At 42.9% G+C, this 11768-nt stretch overlaps 1 protein-coding gene across 1 annotated transcript in view; it reads right to left on the reverse strand.

Annotated features, from left to right (window-relative positions):
• The window catches only part of ARHGAP8 (Rho GTPase activating protein 8), a 62452-nt gene extending 54383 nt beyond the window's left edge, over nt 1-8069 (reverse strand). The window contains exon 1 of the mRNA XM_050323317.1: nt 7938-8069. The gene's annotated coding sequence lies outside the window, so the exon portion shown is untranslated. The remainder of the gene's footprint in view (nt 1-7937) is intronic.
• Between the last annotated feature and the right edge of the window lie 3699 nt (nt 8070-11768).

The following is an 11768-nucleotide window of genomic DNA, read 5'->3' on the forward strand; positions in this document are numbered from 1 at the left end:
TCAACCATTCAAAGGCATCTAATGATTAAAATGACATTCCCATCCAAAACCTTTAGCTACTGTGGGCACAATTAAGAGCAAAGATAACTACAAGAAATCAAGGATAAGGTTTACCCAAGTTTACAATTTGCTTCTTTTAGTTGGTACTTTTAATGGTTCCTAGTTTGTACCATTCTATACTTGGATATCTTCACAGATTTCTCAGTAAACAACCCCCTTTGCTTGGGATTTTAGCAGAAGGAGAGAAGCCTGTTTTAAGTGACAAAAAAGATAACTGATGAGAAAAGTCACCAGGTTGTCAGATGAAACAAGAAATGCAGTATGTGGAGCTAATTACAATTACTTACTTAAAAATCACTAGATTGCAGGTTTTCTTTCTACTTTAAGTGCATCAAATAATTACACACTTATACATGGGATGCCACCAGGTCACAGTAAACAATCAATGAGGCAACCACACCCAGAATTAAACTTAAGACTTATAAAAATCAGATCTATAACATCACTGGCATTTGTACAACACCAATATGCAGTACTACAAGCTCTGCTTGCAAAGACAGATGTCAGATCAAGCACACAAATTTAATTTCTTTCCTTTTCATTTTTTCCTGCAGTATTTTCCTCTGCAGGTCTTAATAACATCTCTTTTATCCTGACTTGTACCACTTCTGACTGCAAAGATAAGGTTACAACTGTGAGTTTGTCAAGTCTGCTTAATCTTTCTGTCAAGCAAAGCTGGATGTATAATAAATCCAGATGTAGAGACAAACAAACAGAGCCACAATTTACTCTGCTACCTGAACACTGTCACAGAAGAATTTTCCTACCATTAGGCAAGATCAAAAAACCAAATAAACAAGACAGAGCGGACATACCAGAGCAGGGAAGATGATACCAAGCCTTGAGGCCTCAAGGTTATTTCTGGCCTCAGAGATTCAAATGAAAACTTGCCTCCAGGTTTAATGGCATTCATGCAGACACAGAGTGAGATTCCCTGCCTGAAGAATTCACAACTCACACTGAACTTGTAACTCCTGCTGACCTGGACTGAGCTGGGATAGGAGCTCACTCCTGGGTTGTCAGGCATTTTCCTCCCAAGCACAGCATCATTGCTTTTGCTAAAACCGCTCAAGAATTATCCACCTTCTGTAGCAAGTCACCCTTGCAGCACCCAGCTTCAGCATCCCATCCAGCACACCCTCCCTGACATCCCACCATGAACACAACCCCAGCTGACCTGCTACAAGCTGCCGGTTCTCAACTCCTGAAACACAGGGTTCAAACCACATAAACCTAAACCAATGGAATACCTTTCAGAAAAGAGACCTTTTAATTCCCATTTCATCCAGTAAGTGCTACACCCATGCAGAAGAGCACAGTTACTCTGAAAGATGGGGATCAGAACCACAGGCCATTCACTTCAGAGCTGGACTTGATGATCCCTCTGGGTCCCTTCTGACTCGGAATACTCTGCGATATCAAACTGACGTTTAAAGCTAAAGCCACTGTGGTTTCTCTTGAAGCTGGAGATAACCAAGCTGCCAGGAGCACCAGGATTCTCTGAAGCTACAGAAATCAGCTCTTCTTGCACAGGCTTTCTTCAAAGGCAGTTTTGTTGGGAACGTGCCAAACTCCTGAATTTCAGCCTCAAACTCAAGCTTCCAGCAAGGGCTTTTTAAGCTTGGAACAGCTTCCAAAAGTGGAACCTTGCCCTACGCTACAGACTTTCATCAGTAAAATTCACCAAATGAGAGAGTAAGATTTAGATTTTAAAAAGCCATAAAACTCTAGGCTTCTCTCATTGATTTAATGAATTTATATATTTAATATGTGTAAACATATAAAAGATTATGCATGTAGCAAACAAATAATTTTTTTGCTTTTTCCTGCCTCACATGGTAGATTAAAATACTGAACAAAAGTAGTAAAGATGGATTTGTAAAGTCTATGAACAGAAACACCTTAGTCTTTTGAATTCCTTGTATGGCAGGCAATGAATTCTTCCATAGTAATTCAATGTCTTAAAAATAAGAACAGATTCACTAAGTTTAGGTTCTGAATTTCCTCAGGTTCTCTTCAGCTGTGTGATAAAAGCCATCATGAAGTATTTCAGCGTGGAGCACCCAATACACTGAATTCTCAGTATGCACATTATCATGCATTTATAGACTTTGTATTCAGTGGTCTAACAAATAACATGTAATACATTTTCCTGCATGTTCACACAGAGGTGGCTCTGCAGCTTTTTAGCTGGTAGGCATCTCAGTGGCAAAATTTTAGTAGACACTCTTGTATGTGAGAGTGCAGCATCAGGAAAAACAGGGACATTGTAGATCATATACCAGGAGAATACTAAGAAGATGTGGATATTTACTGAGATTCTTCCTTGGAGACTAAGGGGGGAAAAAAGAGACCTATTTCCTTGTAAACAACCTTGCCTGTGCACCCATTTCACACCTAGCCCAAGTGATCCATGCTCACCACGGCCCAGTGTGAGCCTGGGCTGGCCAGCAAAATCCCCACCGAGGGATTGAAAATGTCTGGGAACTCTGTAAGGAGTTTAAGGTTTAGTTTAATCTTTTGTCTGTTTGTTTTTAAGTGTCTGCCTGCAGAAACTTGGTCACTTTTTGTCTTCACTGCGCTGTGCTGTCACTTTGTCAGGACATGTCACTGTGGGCCATAGGACAACTAGTTCCTGGTGGATGTTCTTCCTGAAGCTCTGATATTCAGCTTTATCACCAGGGTCCTGCAGCATCATTGCCAAAGACTGCACTCCCTGCTGGTTGTGTGAGCCACGCGGAAGAGAGAACCCGAATTCTACTTCAGGCTTAATTTCAAAGTTAGAAAAAACTAGTGAAACACAAGCACTACACAGCACACAAAGTCAGCTACAGCCTCTGCTAAGAATTTACAGTTTAAAGTAGTATTCCCAGAATGTATTAATGTAAAAAAAAAAAAAAAAAAAAAAAAAAAAAAGGATAAACGATATCTCCAGAATGAGTAAATCACAGCAAAAGCCCTTAAGGCAGATATTGCTGAAGGGCAATGAAGGTACACTGCAGGGGATTTTCTCTGCTATGGGCAGGATTGGTATCACAGCCTGGTTGGTACCACCTGAGCTTCCAAGTCTGAGATCCTATTTTTAGTTCTTCACAACTTTATTTGTGGGCTGAAATTTTCCAGCCTCAAAAGATGGGAGTTCAGGAAAGGTTACAGAGAAGGCTAACTGAAAGAAATGGGATCTGAACAAGATAAGAGACTGGAGATGAGATATGAGAGAAGCTGAATGAGTCCCAACAGGGGATAATAAGCAGAAAATCTGAGTCCACTAATGTAGCTTGAAATGAAACCCGAGATTGTTCTATCTCACTTTTTTTTTTTTTTTTCTATCAGCACATCAGCTGCTATGTCCTCTTCCCCTGCTTGGCCTCAAAAGTAGCAACCTACAATTCCTATCCGTTATTCCAGCATGTCAAGGCACAGAGGTCCATGGAGCTCATCTTGAGATTCAGGCTTGATGACGACCTACACCGGGATCACTATGACATCCCACAAGAGAATTACAATGTGTTTTAAAAATTGGAAGTTTATTTATGAATCCAAAGGCACTGAGTTTGTTACAGAGGTATCAACACCCTTCCTAAGCCTAGCATGCAAATCTTCAGGAATTCTAGAGATGAGTTTGCCTCAGCAATGGGATTTTAGGTCCCTGTGTGTGTGTATGCAAAGACATGGTTTTAATTACGGGCTCAGAGCAGTATTTTTTCTTTCCATGCAATTCCTGCTTTTGCACAGGAGAGCAAGATCTAAAGCAGAACAGGTTCACCCCTCATGAGATGATTGTCCTTCCCTCCAGTCAAGTGACACAGTGGATGTCCCACAGCACCAAGGTTTGCATGACAGGAACAGGAGCAGGGATGGTCTCAGACCTCATATGGATGATCTGGGATCCATATTCACATCAGCCAACAATTACCCATTAAATACTTTGCAAGTCATTAAAGAAAACATCTCTCTTAGAGGATCTGAACACTACCTGTAAATTTGCCATGGGGCAAACACAAGTAACATGGAGAGAGCAGCTCCTCTCAGGAGAGCTGATCCTACATTGCTGCCCTTGACTGGCAGACCTCACCATTCATGATGCCTGCATGGTGAAAACAGAAATATTATCCTTACATTTGGAATAGTCTGAAAGCGTTAAAAAAAAAAGCTTAAGGAAATACCGATATGTGTTTGCTTTTCCCCAAAACCATTTATCTGTATACAGAGACAAGAGCTTTGCTCTTCAAATACCCTGAACTAGGAGGCTACACTGACATAAGGGATTGGCTTGGGAATAAAAGAAAACTGAGTAGAGCCACCAGCCTGGAGGAAAACCCAAATAACAGCTGGAATTCCATGCTGAGTGCCTGGCATTGGACAGGTTGTTCTCGGTTCTCGGAGGCACCTGCAGCGCTCACAGGACTCAAAATCCCTTACAAATGCAGGTTTTGACCCATCACGTCCTGTATGTGCATGATTAGAAGATTTCTTACATGTTTGTCAGCCCATGGTACTTATTCCCCATCTGTTTGAATGCGTCATGAAAATTATTGTCACCACAGATCAAAGATAATGTCTCCAAAAAACAGAGTGAGCCGGAAGGGGAGAAAAACTCTCAAGGAATATGGATTGCATCAATATCAAATCAAGTGAATTCAGTAATAAAGAATGAAAGATTCACTAAGCATGAACAAAGCAAGGCTTCCAGCAGAAGCAGAGAAGAAATAATAATTTCTTCTTTAGTTTTTCTTCCCTTGAATGTTCTTGTTTCTTAAACCAGATATTAAAAGTCAATTATTAGATTTCATTCTCCTTTTTTAATGCCTTATATTTTGTAACAAAAGAGCCTATTTTAGTCAGGGTCAGGGAAAATTTGATGGCTCAACTAAGCTTCTCTATAGTATATTGGTAATACCAACTGCCAGGCTCTCATCTGATGCAAAGAAAGCTTTTTGGGTAATTGTCTCCTTGAAAAGGCACCAGCTGAGTTGTCAGGCTTGAACAGTGTATACATACAACTGAACTTGGGCCTTATTATAGTAATATCCAGCAGTGTTGCTAAAATAAAGGTCTTATGGCACTATTTTTCAACTACTCCGCACCTTCAGTCCTTTTGATTCTTAAACATTGCTGATTCAAACTTTCCCACCATCAGTGCTTTTACCCACATATTCTAGAGGTTTGATTTCCTGTTTCTTTGGGGTTTTTTTGTGGGAGTGTCCATTAAAACCAGTGAGATTTTACATTTTCCAAATGTCTACATTTTTTTCTGTTTTTATTTTGTCATTAAAATTTTTATACTGTCCACATAGGCTGTTTTTTCATGAAAAATCTTACAGCCTTTTATTAAAAAAAAAATCGTATATAAATCCTAACCAGACCTCTCCATTCCTGGATATATTATCTGCAAGGCGAATACCTTAACCTACAGTTATAATGTTAAGTCTCATTGAAGCAACAACAACAACAAACAAAAACCAAACAAACATCTACCACAAACATTTGCAATTTTAATTAAAAATCAATTTTAAATAAAATGAGAGTTATAGTTTTAATAACACAATGCCTCCTAAACAACTTCTGTTGTATCTGAATTTCCAAATTAAATCAATGCAGTCAGCACAGCACAAACACAACCATGCTATGCACAAACCCTTTACACCAAGGAGTGGATTAACTCTGAACAATTTATCTGAAAAAAAACCTGTTCAATTTAAAACCAATAAAAACCAATATCCACATAAGCATGTAGAATACTCACTCAGCTCAGTCACACAATGACTTCATGGCTCTATGAATATTCTTTAGCGTAAAAAAAAGCTTTAGAGTTCACAGGGGAGCACAAAAAATACTGTTAACATGCTTCCCCTGGCAGTGCTACTATTAAACATTTATTCAGTCCAGCAGAACTTTAAAAATACAGTTTACATCTCCCCATGTTTATTTACTTTTTGAATTCCTGCTCTAACAATGAAGAAAATCACGCAGGGAACTCGGTTTCGTTGCACTTCATTGAAGTTCCACCTGGCATTCATGCATATTTTTGTCTGAAGGCACTGAAAGAAGTGATTTGTGTAAAAGCAACTTTAAAACCCGATTTCTTTGGCTACAGAAACACCACCGACTGACTCAGCTCTATTCAGAGAACTCTCAGCAAACAGCAAGATTTGAGGCTAAGATGAAGTGCCCTTTCAGGCAGCATACGAAGGTCTGCAGCACCTCAGTGGCAAAAGTCACACTTGGATGCCAAAACACCTCCCCGGAGCAGGTCACACCTCCTTGGGAGAGGCTTCGGTGCCCGAAATAAGGCTCCTCCCTTCAGTGGCCCTGACTCCTGTTCCGTGAGGAGCTTCACTCCTGTGTCCAGCCTGGGCTGGACTTACAGAAGCCCAGAGGAGAAGAAGTTGAGCTCTAACAGACCAGCAGCTCCTCGGTGTTAAAAAGGAAAATAAGGACACCAAATGCCCAGCAAGGCCAGCAATTCAACACACAGCAAAGAGGATGGGAACTCCTGGATGGGAACTCCTAGCTCTCAGCTATCCCCGCGGGAAGGGAAAAGGCATCTAACCGGGAATGGGTTGCTTCCCTGCTGTGCAAGTGCGGGAAGAGAAGCTTAACCTCCTTTGTCTGCCCTGAAGGGTGTCAGCTTGTTGGTGGACTTCTACCAGGGTGTCTTGGGAAGGGGGGCTGGATGGGAGGAATTGCAGGAATGCTAATGGCAGCAAACAAGAGGAACCGGTTCCAGTGTGTACTCAAAGCCTCCCACAGCCTCCCCCCCGGAGTTAAATCGGCCTTAACTAAACCTTGTGTCACCTTCTGCCTGGAAAACTTGCGACAAAACAACAAGGTTATCGCTCAGACATCTGGACAGGTTCCATATATAACATAAATTCAGCCCCTTATGCACACACACGGCGATATGGGTTTTAACTACATACCAAATATATGATGCAACACGTGTAGAAAGAGTGCTGAACGAGCTACATATAAATATCTACTATAATAGGGGTGAAGAGCAATTAATTTTCAAGGGACTGGTAACAAAGTGGAGGAAATAAAACCCTGAAAGCACAGCACATGAATGCATTGCTAGAGATATTCCTCAAGAACTATTTTATGGCTTATAGAGTTGAATCTCAACATTCACAGTTTGTATCATTTCCTGGCAACTTGTATCATATCCAGACAATGGTAATTGTGACCCCTTTTTCTCTTTCTCGGGAGGTTTCACATTGTTACAAGCTCCAATTCTGCAAGAGAAGTCATGTGCAGAAGTCTCCCGTGAAGTTCTCCCACGAAGTCAGTGGGGATATCCACAAGACTACAAATCCACCACCTACCCACCGTCAAACTCAGGAAACTATTTCACAAGTTCTCGGCGTAGAGAATCCTATTCAGCTGAGTCATATCCTTGTGCAGATAACTCCCGACTGCCTTCCCAGACAGAGGTGTGAGCATCGGTGTAAAAAGTAATAGCCTGGCATAAAACCTGTTACAGTATAAACCTGTCTCATTACGACCTTTGAATCATATTATTGCGGGAAACGAATCATATTATTACGGGAAACGGTAACAACGAAGGTGTCCTGCAGAAAGAACCCACTGAAATCCCGTGAGCTCGGTACAGCCCGTGCCCGAGGGGACAAAATGCGGGGGGATCCCAGACCACCCCACCGGTTGGTCCCCCTTTAGACAGGGCACCTTTCATCCAAAAAAACCCGATTAGGGTTAGATTTAAAGGGCAGCCCAGCAGGTTGCTCTCAGGAGAAGCACGCAGTGCTCTGTCTGACGTATCCCTGAGTGGATCCCTGTATCCACACTCGCTCTCCGGAGCAGCCCGCGGGGTCCCGCTGCGCCCGCGCCCTTCCCGCACCTCTCCCGCCGGCTTTTACCTTTTCCCTTTTCCCTTTCGCCCTTTGCCAGAGGTGCGGCCGGCGGAGCCAAGGCCGGCGGGTGCCGGAGCAAAGCCCGGCCTTTCTGTTTCGCTCTGCGGGGCGGAGGCGGCGGGACCGGCCGGGCTGCGGGGCTGGGGCGGCGCTGGCCGGGCACGGGCCCCGCCCGCCCGCGGGGGGAAACCCGGGGGCATCCATCCCCCGCACTACCCCACTGCTGCCTGGGGGCGTGCGGGGAAAGTTGTTGTTCGGATAAATTAGGTGTCAAGTTTCGCGGCGTCGCCACCTGACTGCGGGCGGGGAAGGATGGACCCAATGACCCAACAGCCCCGCGGGGACCCACGCGGTGTCACTCTCCAGCAGCCCTGGAAGTCAGCAGGCAGTGTCTGCCCACTGTGTTTTCCCAGCCCATGTGTGAAAAAAGACTGACGTTTATCCTTTCCACCAGTTTTTTGGGTTTTTTGGGGTTTTTTCTCAGGTGTGTGATACCAGTAGCCCCTCTGGATCTCCCCGCATCCCCAGGCAGTTCGGAGAGGTCCAAAGTGGCATCACCTGTTCAGGCTGGAGAAGAGGAGACTGCGGAGAGACCTCATTGTGATCATCAACGTCCTCCCGAGGGGAAGAGAAGGGGCAGGCCCTGAACTCTGCTCTGTGGGGGCCAGGGACAGGACACAGGGAATGACCTGGAGTTGTGTCAGGGCAGGCTCAGGTTGGATCTTTTCCCAGGTGCTTCCCCCAGAGTGTGGTTGGGCACTGAACAGGCTCCCCAGGGTGGTGGGCTCAGCACCAAGGCTGACAGAGCTCCAGAAGTGTTTGGATGATCCTCTCAGGCACATGGGGTGACTTTTGGGGATGGCCCTGTGCAGGACTAAAGGTTGGACTCAACGATCCTCATGGGTTCCTTCCAACTCAGCATATTCTGGGATTCTGTGATCATCCTAAAGGACTCCAGGTTCATCTTCTGTCCCACAGTTTTATCAGTATCATGACATTTCCTTTATGCTCCCTCAAACTGACACTCACACTCAGAAAGTGTCACTGCCAGTAAAAGAATGGGAAGTAAGCTGAGATAAATCAATGAAAGGGAAAAAACCCTCAAAACACAATTAGAGGCACAAGGCCACTGCCTCACTGAGTCACAAAATGCTGGATGCTTCCACTGCTCAGGGAAAATCCTGCCAGACTCACCCACCCTGGCTTCTGCTGGTGACTGCTGTCAGAAAGGGGGGCTATGAACACAGGTTCTGCCCTGGTATCACTGCCCTGACACCTCTGGCTGCATGGTGTGCCCCTGTCTGACAGAAGGCAGCTCACTGTGTACTCTTCTGCTTTTTAGATTAGTTCATGCAATATTTTTTCTTTTGTCCATCTGGAGAAGTCTCCTCCTCACCCTACTTTACTAAAATTAATAGGAATTTCTGCTAAGTGCATGACTTTGTATTTCTACTATTAAATTGCATCTCATTTCTCTTTCTCCAGTCCGCAGACTCATCCATTTCTTTCTATAAGGTATTCCAGTCCTTTTCTGTTGTAACAGCAGGTCTTAGGTTTATGTCATCAGCAAATTTCATTAGCACACTCATGTTTTTTGTGCCAAGGTCACTAATAAAATTTTAACTGAGATTAGTTCTGAGATCAGTCCCTGTGGAACCACATTAGTAACCTCCTTCCATCTAGACTTTCCCTTTCAGCACATGCTATTGTCCTCACTTTTCATTTCTTACATTCATCCACATCTCTCCATCTTAATTAATATTTTCTCGCATGGCATCCTCTCAAATGTTTTATTGAAGTCCAGACAGATTTGATCTACTGTATTTTCATTGTCTGCGAAAATGATTTATCAGACTTTATCACACTGGCTGATTCTGGTATGTTCTATTTTGGTGAAGTCCTGCTGCATTTTAACTAGTTTTTCATATACCTCCACATCTTTAATTAGTTTTCCTTTGGTGCTTGTTCTAAAGCGTTGTGTACTAATGAGGTCAGATGAAAGAGCCTTGTAGCTGCCTGGATCAGTCCTTTTTCCTCGCCAAATACAAGTCCCACACAAAAATCTCTAGACTTTTCAGTGTCTTTCCTGGGCTCCTGTGGCCACCAGGTCTGACCTGAAATTAAGGCACAGCATGCCTGTGATTGATTTTAGACTAACCCCTCAGGCCAAAAAAACCAAATGTTGTTTTTTTTTTTTTTTTTTACTTCAAAGCCTGCCAGGTTTCTTCTGCAAAACCACACGTTCAGATTGCCTAATTCCCAGATTTACTCACAATCATGCCTTTGGGATTTTATGTACCCAACCTGAGTGCTCTGGCCTTGCCTTGCACAGACCTCTTTTCCATTTCAAATGCACTTCTTTATGCTTGCGTTTTTCTTGTATTAACATTTTGCAACCCCAAAAGAACAATTGAAGAACAGTGCTTCTGCTTTCCCCTTCATAAACATGTCCAGTCAATGGATTTAGAATAAATATTAGTATTTTAAACCAAAACCACTTTACTCATCTCCAGTAATAGACATCTGCCACATCAAAATGAGATGTAGCAGTGAAATTCGTGGCTGAATAAAGTGTTCAGTTTATCTTATAGAGGATAAACCTAGTGAGGGCTTTTTCTCTTGCAATTATTTGGTCTTAGAGTTATTTCTCCTGCAATTATTTGATCTCTTTGTGGCCTTTGCCACTTTCTTAATTAGCTCCCAATTGATAGGAGACTCCAGGTTGCTTTCTTCCAGTGTGGAAAAGATTGTGGTGAGGTCCTTGCTGAGAGTGGCATTTAATTCCTCAGAGCAGTAGCACAAATGGGAGGGGAGGGAGTCAAGTCCAGATTTTTGGCTGGACCAGTGCACTTCCATAACCTTCAGGCAGTAGGAAACTCTAGCAAGTTGTACCTCAGCCCCTCTGCATCCTTTTGTGTGTCTGAATAAGCAGCTTGTTTGGAGGAGGCTTTGCATGAATCCCATCCTGAGGCAGCGGGCTCAGTTTGGAAAAGGAGATTATCTAGAAATTTGGAAGAGGGCAGCTCCCGGGCACATTCAAATCAGAGCAGTGATGACTGTAAGGGCTGTAGGAACCTTGCTGGAAACCTTTGGTGCTAAATACAACTGTTCATCATCTTTTGGCAGAATGTCAGTGCAAGATGTGCCCCACTTGTGTTATTTTAACAGTGCTGGTAAAAGACCAGAATTCTGTAGGTAGGATCTAAACCTGAGTATAGACTAGACTTGGGTCACAGCAAGCAAGTTTTACTGATAAAATAGTGGAATAGCATCAGGCTACAGATTTTTTTATCACTTGGATGTATTTTTTTTTTCACTCAGTAAATGATCTGTGTTTCCTCTCAAGGTGCAGCAGGTTTGCATGGTGGGTCTCTAAGATTAGACTCAACAGTGAGGCCAGCTGACCTTATGAGAATACCAAGGTTAAGCTTCCAAATAAGGCTGGGACATCTCACCAGGCTGGGCTTGATAAGTCATGCAAGCTCTTTTTTTTTTTTTTTTCATTCAAAATAAGCAAGCATTATGTAGGAGAGTGTACCCAATTTGACTCTATATATTCTAGCCTTTCATTTCATATGAACCAGAACCAAATGTATGCTATTTGTCATCTCTAAATCTATAATTTATAAACAGGTTCACCTAAGGAACATAATTCACTATTGTTAAAATTTGCTCCAGAGAAAGTCGCAAATGAGAGCCCTCTAATGCAAAATGACTTAGTATGGGGCACTGGGCCTTTTTATTTACAATGTATAATGTATCAGCAACATAAATACATGGAATCAGTGGAACTTCCAGTATTTTTTCAATGCATCCCTAATTTCTAAAATGGCAGTG

Source organism: Myiozetetes cayanensis, unplaced genomic scaffold (genome assembly GCF_022539395.1).
Source record: "Myiozetetes cayanensis isolate MyiCay16 unplaced genomic scaffold, myiCay2020 scf3, whole genome shotgun sequence".
Lineage (NCBI taxonomy): Eukaryota > Metazoa > Chordata > Aves > Passeriformes > Tyrannidae > Myiozetetes > Myiozetetes cayanensis.